Source organism: Zootoca vivipara, chromosome 15, assembly GCF_965207765.1.
Source record: "Zootoca vivipara chromosome 15, rZooViv2.hap1.1, whole genome shotgun sequence".
NCBI classification, from domain to species: domain Eukaryota; kingdom Metazoa; phylum Chordata; class Lepidosauria; order Squamata; family Lacertidae; genus Zootoca; species Zootoca vivipara.
The window spans coordinates 4,982,901-4,997,086 of record NC_142598.1 but is presented as its reverse complement, the minus strand read 5'-3'; the positions used below and the strand labels follow the sequence as shown (position 1 = coordinate 4,997,086).

General features: G+C 47.3%; 1 protein-coding gene across 2 annotated transcripts in view; it reads right to left on the bottom strand.

Moving 5' to 3' along the window:
- FGD1 (FYVE, RhoGEF and PH domain containing 1) overlaps positions 1–14,186 on the bottom strand; it is a 54,720-nt gene that overhangs the window by 31,313 nt on the left and 9,221 nt on the right. Inside the window, exon 1 of one of the 2 annotated variants that reach the window (XM_088658627.1) lies at positions 5,304–5,382. The exons of the other annotated variant lie outside the window; for it this stretch is intronic. The gene's annotated coding sequence lies outside the window, so the exon portion shown is untranslated. Of the gene's footprint in view, positions 1–5,303; positions 5,383–14,186 lie in introns of those variants that run through there. 2 annotated transcript variants of the gene reach the window in all.

The window sequence follows — 14,186 nt, the reverse complement described above, 5'->3', positions numbered from 1 at the left end:
AACTAACCCAGAATGCGGCAGCTAGACTGGTGACTGGGAGCGGCCGCCTGAAAGACCTACATTGGCTCCCAGTACGTTTCCAAGCACAATTCAAAGTGTTGGTGCTGACCTTTAAAGCCCTAAACGGCCTCGGGCCAGTATACCTGAAGGAGCATCTCCACCCTCATCGTTCTGCCCGGACACTGAGGTCCAGCGCCGAGGGCCTTCTGGTGGTTCCCTCGCTACGAGAAGCCAAGACCAGGCAGAGGGCCTTCTCGGTAGTGGCACCCACCCTGTGGAATGCCCTCCCACTAGAGGTCAAAGAGAACAACAACTACCAGACCTTTAGAAGGCATCTTAAGGCAGCCCTGTTTAGGGAAGCTTTTAATGTTTGATGTTTAATGTCTGATGGATTTCTGTATTGTAATATTTTGTTGGAAGCCGCCCAGAGTGGCTGGGGGAACCCGGCCAGATGGGCGGGGTATAAATAATAAATTATTATTATTATTATTTCCATCTCTACATCAGGAGTGGGGAACCCATGGCTCTCCAGATGTGGCTAGACTACAACTCCCATAATCCTGAGTACTACTAGCCTTGCTGACTGAGGCCAATGAGAGTTGGAATCCAGTAACATGTGGAGGGTTCCTGCTTTACATGTTAGCAAAAGGCAGTTAGTTTAGAGTGTGGGGATTCAAACTGGGACTGTGGCGCAGGTGTGTGGTTGTGAATGCTTTTCCTCAGTGCTGTTTTTCAAATTAAAATGCTTCCCACCCATCCACAGCTGGAAACTTACATATCCAGCCTGGCCTAGATATAAAAAAAAATTAAGCAAGCAAGGAGCCCAGTTACACAATGAAGACTCAATGCTTCTTCCAAGGGGACACAGCAACATATCGCTACATCCTGAGATCTTAAGTTAAACATATTCAAAATTCCTGCAGCTTCTAAAACTTTTTCTAGACTATAATGCTTCAGCCTGTATGATTAAATTTATTGCAAATAATTAAAAACACTCCGTGTATGTAGAAAACCAGCCTGTCAGGGAGAAGTCTAACCAGAGCCATTCTCACCAACACATTAGTTTTCTATGTGAAGGGATGGAACATTTTGCTCACAAGAGATGCTCAAGAGATGCATTTTCTGCCTCTTCAAGCAAGGCAGAACAACACCCACCTGGCGGTGTCCTAGAACCCACTTGGGAAAAGCATTTCTCCCTTCCTTTCCTTGCACGCCCTTGAAGTAGCACCTACCCAAGAAAAGCTTTACGATTTGATTTGGCGGGTTGCTGAAACTGGCCCCGAGATCTCCCTCAGAAACCTCCTTAAAGTCTCAAGTCTCCACATTTAGGCCTAAGAAATGACGAATACACTGTTTAAGAAGGTCTTGTGGTCCCTGTCAATTCTGCGATGGTAACTCGACTGAAGGGCATCGTGGGACCTATAACACTACTTGATCTCTTGGCTGCGAGATACCGCTCCTAAATTCTGTACAACTTCAGGACAAGTTGAAAGTATAGAATTGGCGCTTTGAGAGAAAGGAACTAAAGCATGAACACCCTACACAAAAAAACAGAAGGCCATTTCCTTATCCTGCCCATGCATTCTGCAGATAGTTGCTTATACTGTACAGGACAAGATTAGTCATGCCTTCTATGGTAAATGGTTACCAAAGAAAGTTTCTGTTTACATAGAGAAGAACCTCCTCTATTGAGTAAAATAGAGTTGGCACTAACATGCAAACTTTAGGCAGGTTAGGCCTCAGCCAAAGCACCACTGACTCACACTGTGGGGCATCATGTTTTAAGGAACCAGATCACACCACAGCAACAAAATGATTTAGATGGCAGACTTGTAAGGACAGGAACTGGGACCAAAGGTCAAGCAAATTAAAGAAGAGCAAGATCTACACCGGGATAGCAGTCCTCAGCTATGTTTAAAGCCTCTGCCATTTTTTTTTAAAAAAAGATAAGAGGATAATCCTTCTCCATTAATAAAGATGGAAGGAAGTGGGGGTAGATTTTTTTAAAAGACACCTTGAGATAGAGTGAAGATAGCTATTGAGACAATCTTAACTGTTAGCATATAGACTTAGGCCCTGAAAAGGGGGGGCGGGTCTTTAAAATCTCATTCCTTTGAAGGAAAATAAATAAATAACCAGGTGTACTCGGCTGTAGGCAGCCCAAGAGCAGAAGGTGAAAGTCCGTCAGGAGGACCAAAGCCAGGCCAGAATGGTACACCCCCCAACTTGGTGCCCTTCAGAGGCATTAGTTTGGGGGAAGGCTAGCCTAGAGGCAGAATCAGAAGTAGGTCTCCATTAAGGAAGCACAGAAAGTTCATGCAGAAGCAGATCTGAGGATTAGCAAAAAGCCCAAACTGAGAAATCTCCCACATGAAGGCCTGGGACAAAGAGAAGACCAGTGTCAGAAACTCCACCAGCACATGTCGCATTTTGAGGCTGGCGCGGGTCCAACTGCAACCATGGGAGATCTCTGCCGGGTTGACAACTGACATCTCCATCTGGCTGGCCCTTCCAACTTTCTTTATTGCATGTATAGCCCACCTTTTCCTCCAAGGAGTACATGGTTCACTGCACAGTTAATCCTCCCAACAACCCTGTGAGGTAGGTTTAGAAGACTGTGACTGGCCCAAGGTCACCCAGTGAGCTTCATGTCTGAGTGGCGATTTGCACTCTGATCTCCCAGGTCCTAGTCTGACACTCTAATCACTACACCACACTGGCTTCCTAGAGCACTTCTGCTATGGAGCAGTGGCATAAAATAAAGTAGGTAAATAAATACGGGGAAAGCCAAACGTCCCTTAGAGACGGATCTTCCTTGAAGCTTTGATTTGTTTTATTCTCAATTGTTTTATTTGATGTTTTGACGTGTTGTATACTGCTTTGATATTTTCTTCCTTAAAATATAAAGTGGGATAGAAATGAAAATTATTATCATTACAGTCATACCTCGGTTTAAGTATGCTTCAGTTTGAGGACTTTCAGTTTAAGTACCGGTAATCCGCGGACCCGGAAGTGTTTACTTCTGGATTCAAACATGCGCAGTAGTGCTCTATCAGCACTTTGCGCACATGCACTATTGCCACTCGGTTTAAGTACTTTTTGGGGAGCGAATGGCATCCCAGAACCAATTGAGTACTTAAACCGAAGTACCACTGTATCATTAATAATGATAATGATGATAATGATGATGATGATGATGATGATGATGATGATGATGATAGTCGCCACAACAGAATGTCTAGGCACCATTTTTATGGGGGATAACAACAACAACAACAACAACAACAACAACAACAACAACAACAACAACAACTCCCATAAAAAATGGCACCTAGACATTCTGTTGTGGTGACCACAACCAAGGTTTCAAGGTTTAGGGTTCCATTTGGTGATTAGCTTATATATGTGAGTTTCTAATACAGCCAAACCTCTGTTCCCAAACAGCTCCATTCTGGAACATTTCAGCTCCCGAACGCCAACTACCCGGAAGTAAATGCTCCGGTTTTCAAACGTTTTTTGGAAGCCGGACGTCCAACGCGGCTTCCGCTGGAGTGCTAGAAGCTCCTGCAGCCAATCAGAAGCCACGCCTCAGTTGTCGAACATTTCAGAAGCCGAATGGGCTTCCTGAACGGATTACGTTCAACAACCAAGGTTGGACTGTACTGGGGAAGACCCAAACCAGATGGCTGGCAGATGGGTCAGGAGGCTGGGAGATTGCAATGGTGTGAGGCAAACGGGGAAATTAGAGGACAAGCAAGGAGAGCTATCTAGACAGCAGTAAGGAGCAAGGAAGTAACATAGAAAAGTCCAAAGTCTATCGCCTAAAAGCATTTATAGTCAGGTCAGCACTGGAGGAACGAATGGGGCTGTCTAGGAAGAAGCTGTAAAGCTGCTTGGGGGAGAGAGAGAGAGAGAGAGAGAGAGAGAGAGAGAGAGAGAGAGCAGTTTATCTCACACACAGTGTGTGTGTGTGTGTGTGTGTGTGTGTGTGTGTGTGTGTGTGTGTGTTAACATGGATTCCACAACGGTTGAGGCCTTTAGGCACTTAACAATAACAACAACAACAACAACAACAACAACAACAACAACAATTTATTATTTATACCCCGCCCATCTGGCTGGGTTTCCCCAGCCACTCTGGGCGGCTTACAACAGAAAAATGAAATAAAACAATTAAACATTGAAAGCCTCCCTAAACAGGGCTGCCTTCAGATGTCTTCTAAAAATCTGGTAGCTGTTTTTCTCTTTGACATCTGATGGGAGGGCGTTCCACAGGGCAGGCGCCACCACCGAGAAGGCCCTCTGCCTGGTTCCCTGCAACTTGGCTTCTCGCAACGAGGGAACCGTCAGAAGGCCCTCGGTACTGGACCTCAGTGTCTGGGCAGAACAATGGGGGTGGAGACGCTCCTTCAGGTATACTGGACATAGGCCATTTAGGGCTTTAAAGGTCAGCACCAACACTTTGAACTGTGCTCGAAAAAGTGATGATCAGACCAATTCAGGAAAAAAAAAGGTTGGCTGTACTTAAGACCCACTGAAATCAAATAGATTTAAATCGGTTGCACCTCATTTGTTCCTTTAGATTTCAATGGCACTCCCAAGGATGAATAGCTTTCTCTGAACTGGAACTTCAGTTCTGTTTACTTATCTAAAATAACAGACATTGACTAGCAAGGAGCTGCACATTTTTGTAATGGTCCAGGACCCCATAATCTCTGCTCAAAAATTAATGGTTTTTCTATTTCACAAGGTTATGAACTTCTAATTGCCAGGAAACAGGAAATGATCTAAAATAAAGCTATAGCCTATTCTCTCTCTTACTAATTCTGGGTGACTAACTGACAAGAGTTGATATTGAACTACCAAATTGATCGTAGCCTCAGTGCAATGAAAGCAGTATCAGCAGGAGGGTGAAGGTTCTGTTTTCTCCATTATCAACAAGCACACACACATACCGTATACCCACAAAATGGGGAGAAAGAACTAGGCTCACCAACTTCCAAGCGGGCCTGGCCTGGGACATTTTGTTGCCCAAGACAGAAAACAGAAATGGCAGCAGCTTCCGTGGGGCACAATCCACTCGGACCTTCTCTTGCACAAGATCCACTGAATTCAAAAGAGCTTCCACGGAATTTCTTGGTGGATTATGCCCAAGGACCAGAACTTTCCAGCTCTACCTTTCTTAACTATAGGCAAAGCCTGTTGCTTGAGGAAGCAAGCCCCAGCATCCAAGATCTTCTCTTCCCCACTAGTATTATCCCCAAAAGAAAAGGCTGAAGCCCACAAACTTGGGTTTCACTCACCCCTGTGGAAGGGAAGCCCGTGCAAACACTTCCTTGCTTTCCAGGTCCCTCTGAAGCTCCTAAGAACCCGCGGAAGAAGTCAAAAATCCTCCTGCTGCCTCTATTCCTAGCAACGGCCAGTCCAAACAGTTTCAAACAGCACTGCCCAAACAGGAACCGACCTGCCTCTTTAAGGTGGCGGAATCTAGAAGTGGAACATAGGCTATGGAGCAATTGGTGTGTGCGGCTGGGGAAGGCATGATGAGGGGGAATCTAGTTGTGAGCTAGATCAGAGTCTGAAATGAAGTCTAGGTCAGTGAGGAATGGGGGGGGGCGCATCTGAGTGCAAAGAACAGCGCACCTGGAACAATACCGTAGTTGTCGGCTTATCCCAAATGTTGGTGTTCGTATGGTTCCCACGGGGGGGGGCATAACATGGATTAGATTGTATATTTTAATAGGACAACCAGCAATTTTTTAAAAAATGGTTCACGCAAGTTTAGAATTTTACAAGTCTGTCCACCAAACTGGTTTAATGATCATTATGTGTGACAAAGTGTTTAGTGAAGCCCAGAGGTTCACACACCATCATTAAACTAAGGGTACTAAACTGATAGAACGTATACAAATACAGTGGAACCTCGGTTTATGAACACCTCGTTTACGAATTTTCAGTTTACAAACGCCGCGGACCCCATCTGGAACGGATTAATTCACTTTCCATTACTTTCAATGGGAAAGTTCGCTTCAGTTTATGAATGCTTCAGTTTATGAACAGACTTCCGGAACCAAATACACCCGTGCTTCGGGTTAAGTACGCTTCAGGTTGAGTACTCCGCGGAACCGTCTGGAACGGATTAATCCACTTTCCATTACTTTCAATGGGAAAGTTCGCTTCAGTTTATGAACGCTTCAGTTTAAGTACTCCGCAGACCGTCTGGAACAGATTAATCCACTTCCCATTACTTTCAATGGGAAAGTTCGCTTCAGTTTATGAACGCTTCGCTTCAGTTTATGAACAGACTTCCGGAACCAATTGTGTTCATAAACCAAGGTGCCACTGTATTTAAAATGAATGCATACCGTAGGTCTGAGGTTGTGTGTGTGCTCAAATAAATAGATGTTACTACTTCAGGCGAATCATGATGATTCCGTACATTCCTCTGTTCCTCAGGCTGTAAACTAGGAGTAGCCAATACTACACATGACATGATATAGCCTCACCGCGTAGCCACACCGTGTGCTCCCTGCCATGACAGCTAATGATGCGAGGAGAAGTTGGAGTAATACACAGGCACCATGCGATCACATCATGGATCTTGTTCAATGGCATATTACAAGGAACAGCTGTGGAGCAGAACCCCTCTGTCCTTTTGCACCATTAAATGTTCATGCTATTCTTTGTTCAGACAGATAACTCTTTTGCAAAGAGTTATTAAAACTTCCAGTGCCAGGCGCAACGGGATACACCAATGCAACAACATGTGGGAGAGAGAAGACCCTGAATCAATACAGCACTTGAAATCTACTGCAGTTGGTTTCTCAGTCTGTCTTCTGTAATTCACTTTCTCTTAGGGCTGAACTATGCATAATGGTGGCACAACCAGGTGCTAGAACAGGGACAGCCAACATGGAGCCCATCATCCCCAACCACAGGCCATGCCGGCTGGGGGGGTGGGAGTTGGAGCTGAAACAACAACCATAGCCCCTGTGCTAGAAGATTGGCCATGCTGAGTTCATAGAAAGCGAAGCAGGAAATTTACAATGCACAGGCAGCAAGCAGGTGTTGAAACTTGCCCTCACCTGACATTTCCCTCTTCTCCTCATCCCCCACCCACCCAGGGGGCTTTAGTTCCAGTTTCAGAGCCCCACTGAAAGGAAAAATAGCTGAGGGACGAGGCTGTGTGAGAAAAGCAGCAGGCAAAGGTTCCTCAGTCCCTCCCTACTGCTTCCCCAGCTTAAATCCCAGCACGTTTTAGATGACTTCAACAGCAACCCATATTCTAACGCATGGTTTATGGCCATCAGATGCAGTTAGTCCACCACCTATAAAATGGATGCAACTATTCTCTGCTTCCTAAAATTATTGTGAAGGTGGAACAAAGCACTCTAAAGCATTTTACACATTAAAAATGTTATGTGTAAGGATATATAACTCCTCTGAAAATCTTTAATAAGGGAACCTATTAAAGCAATTTTTCTTGGGACTATCCGTCACCCACAGATCGGAAAACCATATTCTCCGTAACCCCCTTTAGCAAGTTTCCTTCAGCATATAACAAACCCTCCCAATTTCAGGCTTTCCTCACACAGTATGCTCAGTTCCTCCCCTGCACTGGAGCCATTTCCAGCCATTAATGGACCTATCACTGCAGAATCTAGCTAAACAAGAACGCAGCACTTTTTAGCAACCCACAGGAAAGCGTTCCAGTGTTTTAACAGCACCTGACATGATTCTAAATGCAACCCCCTTTCATGTGTGCTTTGCCCTTCCACGCAATCTGTAGCTGTACGCACAGATCATAGAGCTTACAGGCAAAACGGAGCCTTCCCTCGCTGCTCCCAAGGTTCCCACTTCCACCTTAACCCGGCCAGTGACCTCACCTGTAGGGCTCAGCCCTGCCAGCTCCGACACGCCTGCTGCACTTCCGGAGCCTGAGTGAGCCTCCAGGCTGCTCTGTGTACCTTCTGGGAGGGGCAGGGTGTCATTTGAGCCCAGGTTCAGTAGGGCTTAGCCTCAGCCACAGAGTTCACTGACTTCTGGAGCAGCCCAAGGTGAGTGCCTTGCGCTGGCAGCTGATTAACTACACTTTGCTCCATGCACCAAGGAAGGGGAACAGGAAGGTTTCCAAGAAGAAAACAGGTATTCGAAGCAGGCTTTAGCCTTTAACGCCAACTGATGCTTAAAGGTAAAGGTAAAGGGGCCCCTGACCATCAGGTCCAGTCGTGTCCGACTCTGGGGTTGCGCGCTCATCTCGCATTATTGGACGAGGGAGCCGGCGTATAGCTTCCAGGTCATGCGGCCAGCATGACAAAGTCGCTTCTGGAGAACCAGAGCAGCGCACGGAAACGCCGTTTAGCTGGGACCAAGCAACGGGAGCTCACCCCATTGCAGGGATTCGAACCGCCGACCTTCTGATCAGCAAGCCCTAGACTCTGTGGTTTAACCCACAGCGCCACCTGGGTCCATATTCAGGTATTCTAAGCAGGATTTAGCCTTTATCGCCAACTGATGCTTAAATCCATCTAACTCAGTGGTGTCCAGACTTTTTTCAAAGACGGCCAGATTTGATGAAGTGAAGGGCCGTGAGGGCCGACCAAAAGGCCATAGGGGCCGGATTAAACTGACCAGCAAGCCAGATTAGCCCCCCCCCCAAAAAAAAGAATTTGGACATGCCTTATCTAACTGCATTGCTCTAAGTCATCCTAAATCAATCCTTTGTTACCCACAACTCTCCCTTTGTTCTCTCTTCCACTTTCAAAATTTAGGATGTAAGCTGCTTGGGGGCAGGGACCTTCCATTCCTCTCTCTATAAAGTGACATGGGCACCGACAGGGCTATATAATAATAATGAAAGTTAGGCACTGTTAGCAGGGAGCAGAGGGAAGGAGAAAGTAGCCGTGTTCTTTCCACACAAATCTGAGCTCTGGCGATGTGGGGCAGCTGGTCAAGAGCCAAATGGCAAACCCACACCCCTTCCTGCTCTCCCCTTGCCCCATGGAAAGAGGAAACCCATCAAGCTCTCTATTCCCCAGGGGGTACCTGTTCCGCAAATGTGCTGACGCCATCTGCACTGTGGAGTGAAAGGAACAGATGGCACAGGGGTCCCTTCTGCATCAGGGTCCCGACCCCCACCAACCCCAACCCCCCGCTATTCCTGCCTGAGGCTCTACTTGAAGGTCCCACAGGGCTTTAAAGACCTCTCCCCCCTCAAACTCACAGCCCACCCCTGTAATGCAAGCCAGGCTGGGTCAAATGGATTAATCAGTCTCAAAGCAGGGATTAGACACCGATATGGATAAGGCAGAGGTGGGGGCTGAGATATGGAGGTGGGGGGTGTCAAGAGGACCTAGAAGCCTGCACTGAGGGAGGGGGGGTCATCGGGGGTCACGAGGGAAATCCCTCACTTATGTACGAAAGTGCTTGGAACACAATTAAGCTCCATTTTCCATTAACAAAACTGGGGGCTGGAAGGGCTTTTAAAAAACCATTAAGCCCGTGTGTCTGTGGAAGAAACCCTTTTGTAATATCTCGAGATGGACTCGACAGAGAAGTGCCATTCCCAGCCTGTCTAGGGCTGCGAGGGCTTCGAGGCTTCTCAGAAGCAGACAGCCTCCCTGCCAATCCAAGGCCACACGTGTCTGGCAGTATTTGTGTCAATTCTGTCCAGGAGTCACCTACATAAGGCTGTCACCTGCGGGGGGTGGCGGGGGAGAGGAAAAGAACGAAACCCTGCCACACAAAGAATTCTGGGTAAAATAAAAATGCAAATTGCAGCCTTTGCTGGTGAAAACAGGTCCCCAGCGAATTAATCCCTTCCCACAAATTGCAGCAATCACAATTGGGGGGGGGACACAAAACAGCTCCAGGTCTACCTTTATATGCACACACACATAGCAGTGTTACTTAGTGGGAGTATTTGAAGAAACCTGTGCGGAGAACATCCTTTGCAGTCTCTCGTATTGTCCTTCCTGGCTTTCACTCTGGCATTCTCAGGGTCAATTAACTTTGTGCCCCACTGTTTCCGTCAGTGGGGTGACACCATAATGCACACCCTCAGCCTTTCTGCCAGCCAGACTGGGGCAGGAAGCAAATGCGCTACATTTGCTGAGGGCTTTTTTTTCCAGATGCCTGGACAGACCTGACATATCAGTTAAGGCAGAGCAGTCATGGGTCGAGGTGTGTGGGATTTGGGGCCTGCAGCGTCGGCAGGAAGACGAAGGAGGGGCTACAGCTAGACAGGAACAAGGATTGTGGGGAAAGACTGTGCCTGCCTGAGTTGGGCCAGGGTTCTGATTTCAGTTCTGATTTCAGTTCCAGTCCCAGGAGATTTGTTAGTAATAATAAAGGAACCTTAGCAAAATAAAAAAATTCCTTCAGTAGCACCTTAAAGACCAACTAAGTTTATATTTTGGTATGAGCTTTCGTGTGCATGCACACTTCTTCAGATACAGTGTACTGAAGGAATTTTTTTATTTTGCTTCGACTCAGACCAACACGGCTACCTACCTGTAAAAGGAACCTTAGTTTAGCCCTTGTCACGGAGTGACTAGCACCTATCCCAAAACTCTTAGGATTAAGGAAAACTGGTTCAAAGCAGGTTTGACCCTCATGAGCCCCCTTTTTCCTGCAGAAATTAAGCGCTGAGATATATATGCATTTTATTTACGAAGGGACTCGTTGACTCACGGGCCCTTTCTGTTCTCTCTGATTCACCACTTGCCTTCATCCTCCGCCCCGTCGCTAACATGGATTAGAACTCCTACACACCATCCATAAGCCTGCAATAAAACGGGGTGGGGGTGGGGGTCCACTACAGAACATTCCAGAAAGCAAGTATAAGAGGAGAGTCTTGAGGGCAATGTTGCCATCAAGACAGAGTGTGCCCAGGGTCCCATCCAGCAGGAAGGCTCCCGACTGCAGCATGGCTGCCTTTCCATGGCTGTGTGCGCAGCACACATTTAACACATGTTTCTTACCACCACCAAGAACCCTGGGAACTGTAGTTTATTAAGGGTGCTAGGATTTCTAGCTCTGCGAGGGCTTAACTACCATTCCCAGGATCCTTTGAGGGGAGCAATATACTTGGTTGTGCATACAGCCAGTATCTTGAAGTGAAGTAGAGGCAGCGACCATTTGAGGCTCGTCCAATGTATGCGGCATGCGCGCATCACACCAAACCCAAAAACATTGCAAAAAGGGGTAGAACGGGGCATTCGCAGGCTTTTTGAACCTGTTTCAAATATATGCGAATTCACTTTAACACGCAGTGCCTTGGAACGTAACCTCCACGTAAATTGGGAGTTGCCTGTAATGCGCATTATCTCAAGAGGGAGACCCTTTAAAACCATTAAATCCAGAACCTAAAATTATCTAACTGCACTTCTACTTAAGAAATAAATAATCCGTATTAACTGAATGTGCAGGTCCAATGTGACAGAATCTAACTATCCCCCACCCAGTCCTGCCAACAGAGCCTACCGTGTTTTTCCAAAAATAAGACACAGTCTTATATTTATTTTTCCTCAAAACAAAACCAAACCACGGTGGCTTATTTTCAGGGGATATCTTATTTTTTTATTACATGTCCAGCCTAGCCTCTTCCTTGGCGACCTCCAGAACTGCGCCTATCACTATGTCTTATTTTCGGGGTATGGCTTATATTGCACAAATGCTTAGAAATCCTGCTACGGCTTATTTTATGGGTATGTCTTATTTTCGGAGAAAAAGGGTACCTGCCAACCTCCGCAGGACAAACCTGTAAATGTCCATGCCTGATGTTACAAAGCTGTTGCTTATCTATTTTCTAAGCCCATCACTGGCACTGGAAAACCGCACAAATTACTGCCACGATTAGCCGCCACATTAGCCAGAAAGGAAGGCGATCCAAGACCCAGAGGAAAGTGTTTAGCTGGCTGAGAAATAAAGAGAGATGGGGAACTTTTTTCAACACTCAGCATCAGGCCTTGGCAATCTCCTCCTTTGCTTAAAAATCTGAGCTGGTTGCAGCCTACCTCCTGACTCCACCCTACAAGCTTCTCTTTCTCTCTCTCTCAAACTGTGTCCAGCTTGCAGCAAATTAAAGACCTGCTTGTAAAAATTACAGGGCACCAATTCCAAGCAAGAACCAGAGACATGATGGCAGTCTGTCTGTCGGGCATCCACTCCCCAGAACGCAGCAACCCCTGGACGCGTGTCCTCGGATCTGGTGAAAGGAAAGTGGGTCTTTCCAAAAAAGCCCACCAAGTCTGGCAAGGAGTGGTGGCCATACAGAAGGCTTTCCAGAAGTCCCCACCCCAAAAGAAGTTTTGAGTACGTGCTGACCCCCAGTGTTCCATCTCCAGACAAAATACTAAATAGAATCTGAGCGCATAAAAACAACCTGGGAATATGTCCAGTATAAGCAGTGTGTGGTGGGGGCAAACAGAGATCCGTATCAGCTTGCATTATACCCCCCCCCCTTGCACAGGGAAGGACAACTCAAAACAAGAAACCCTGCATAGGGGCTGGAAGGAGACTTCGGAGTGATTCAGGAGTCAGGATGTCCATTCCACCAACAGCTCCAGCCCCAGGGCCATCGGAAGCCTCTGTGCACATGATGGGCCCATATGGAACATATTAAGGGTTCTGCAAAGGAAAAAAAAGTTGGAGGGAGGGAAGAGAAGCCAAATGTGGGTGGTGCAGCAGGATGTATCCTGCCCTCACCCTGCTCTGTTGGACTGTTTGGGGGGGGGGTTAACCCTTTGCGTTTCACAGAAGAGGAAGCAGGAGGCAACGGAAGGGGGCGGCGAGTGTCATCAAAGGCTGGAGGCGGAGGCTGGAAAAACAGGAGCAGTTAAGAAACTGCAGGATTGCCAGCTTCTTAGTTGACTGAAATGCAGGAGTGCTGGCCTGGCATTTTGAGCAGGCCGTATTTATGGCCTCATCAAGGTTACGGGGTGCTCTCTCTCCCCCTTACCCCCACCTTCAGTTCGTACAGAACAGGAGCCCCACATTTTAGGAGCTGCTATTCCTGATCACACCTCCAAGAGATGCAAGAAGTGGCTGGTGCAATCTTGAGGCTACACGGGTCAAGTAACAAGGCTGCTTTAATGGACGCCTGCACATTTTTCAGAAGCCACATCGGCAGGCTTCTGCCCTGAAGAGCTTACAACACAGATTATTATTGGGGGTGAGGGGGGCAGAACCACAGAAAGGAAGGAAGACAAAGGAGAGGAACTGAGTAGGCCACAATCCTATACTGGAGTTGCATCAGTTGAAGGGGCTTTAGGATTTGGCAGAAGCCCCAGACCAAGTGTGCTGCTATCGTGAGCACTGACTGAGCACACAGGCAACACTTCTCACTCTTCTACCTGCACCCAGGTGCAGGGACTATGCCAGGCATCCCCAAACTGTGGCCCTCCAAATGTTTTGGCCTACAACTCCCATGATCCCTAGCTAACAGGACCAGTGGTCAGGGATGATGGGAATTGTAGTCCAAAAAATCTGGAGGGCCGAAGTTTGAGGATGCCTGGACTATGCTCTCTCTCCATATCATCCCTTGCTCCCACAAGCACAGCCTTCCCGCACTATGTTTTGTGCAGACCAAGACCCAACCTGTTACCACAGCCATGAGCACTGTGTTTCCAACTGCTCCATTGCCAACCATAGCTGCCAAGTTATCCCTTTTTTTAAGGGATTTTCCCTTATGCTGAGTAGGCTTCCTCGCAAGAAAAGGGAAAACTTGGCAGCTATGTTGCCAACCAGCGCAAGAGCGTAGCCCGGGTGACTAGTTGGCAGTCTTTGTGGGTTACACTCCATCCCTGCCAGTGCCGTTCAGTCAAAATCGCCATCAATACTCCACGTATTGTTTCTGTACTTGGAGGGGGTTAGTGAGCTGGGTCCCTTCTCCTTCAGACTTGTGGTAAGTGGCATCAGGATGGGACTCTTGGAGGTATGGAAACGAATATTGCATTTGCTGTCTCTGGTTGTGGGGGTCAGCCTCTGAGAGTATGCCAAAGGGGTGCTTCTGACAAGAGTGTCTGAAGGGGTGTGTAGCCCTGTTGGGTCCTGGCAAGCAAGACTGGCCTCTCAGCCAAACTTCTGGAGGAGAGACGGTCCCATGGGCTGCACAGGTGGGAGACTGGCTGGGTCTTTTGAGTCTGCACACTTGTATGCACTGTGGTATGTGAGATGCTTTTTAA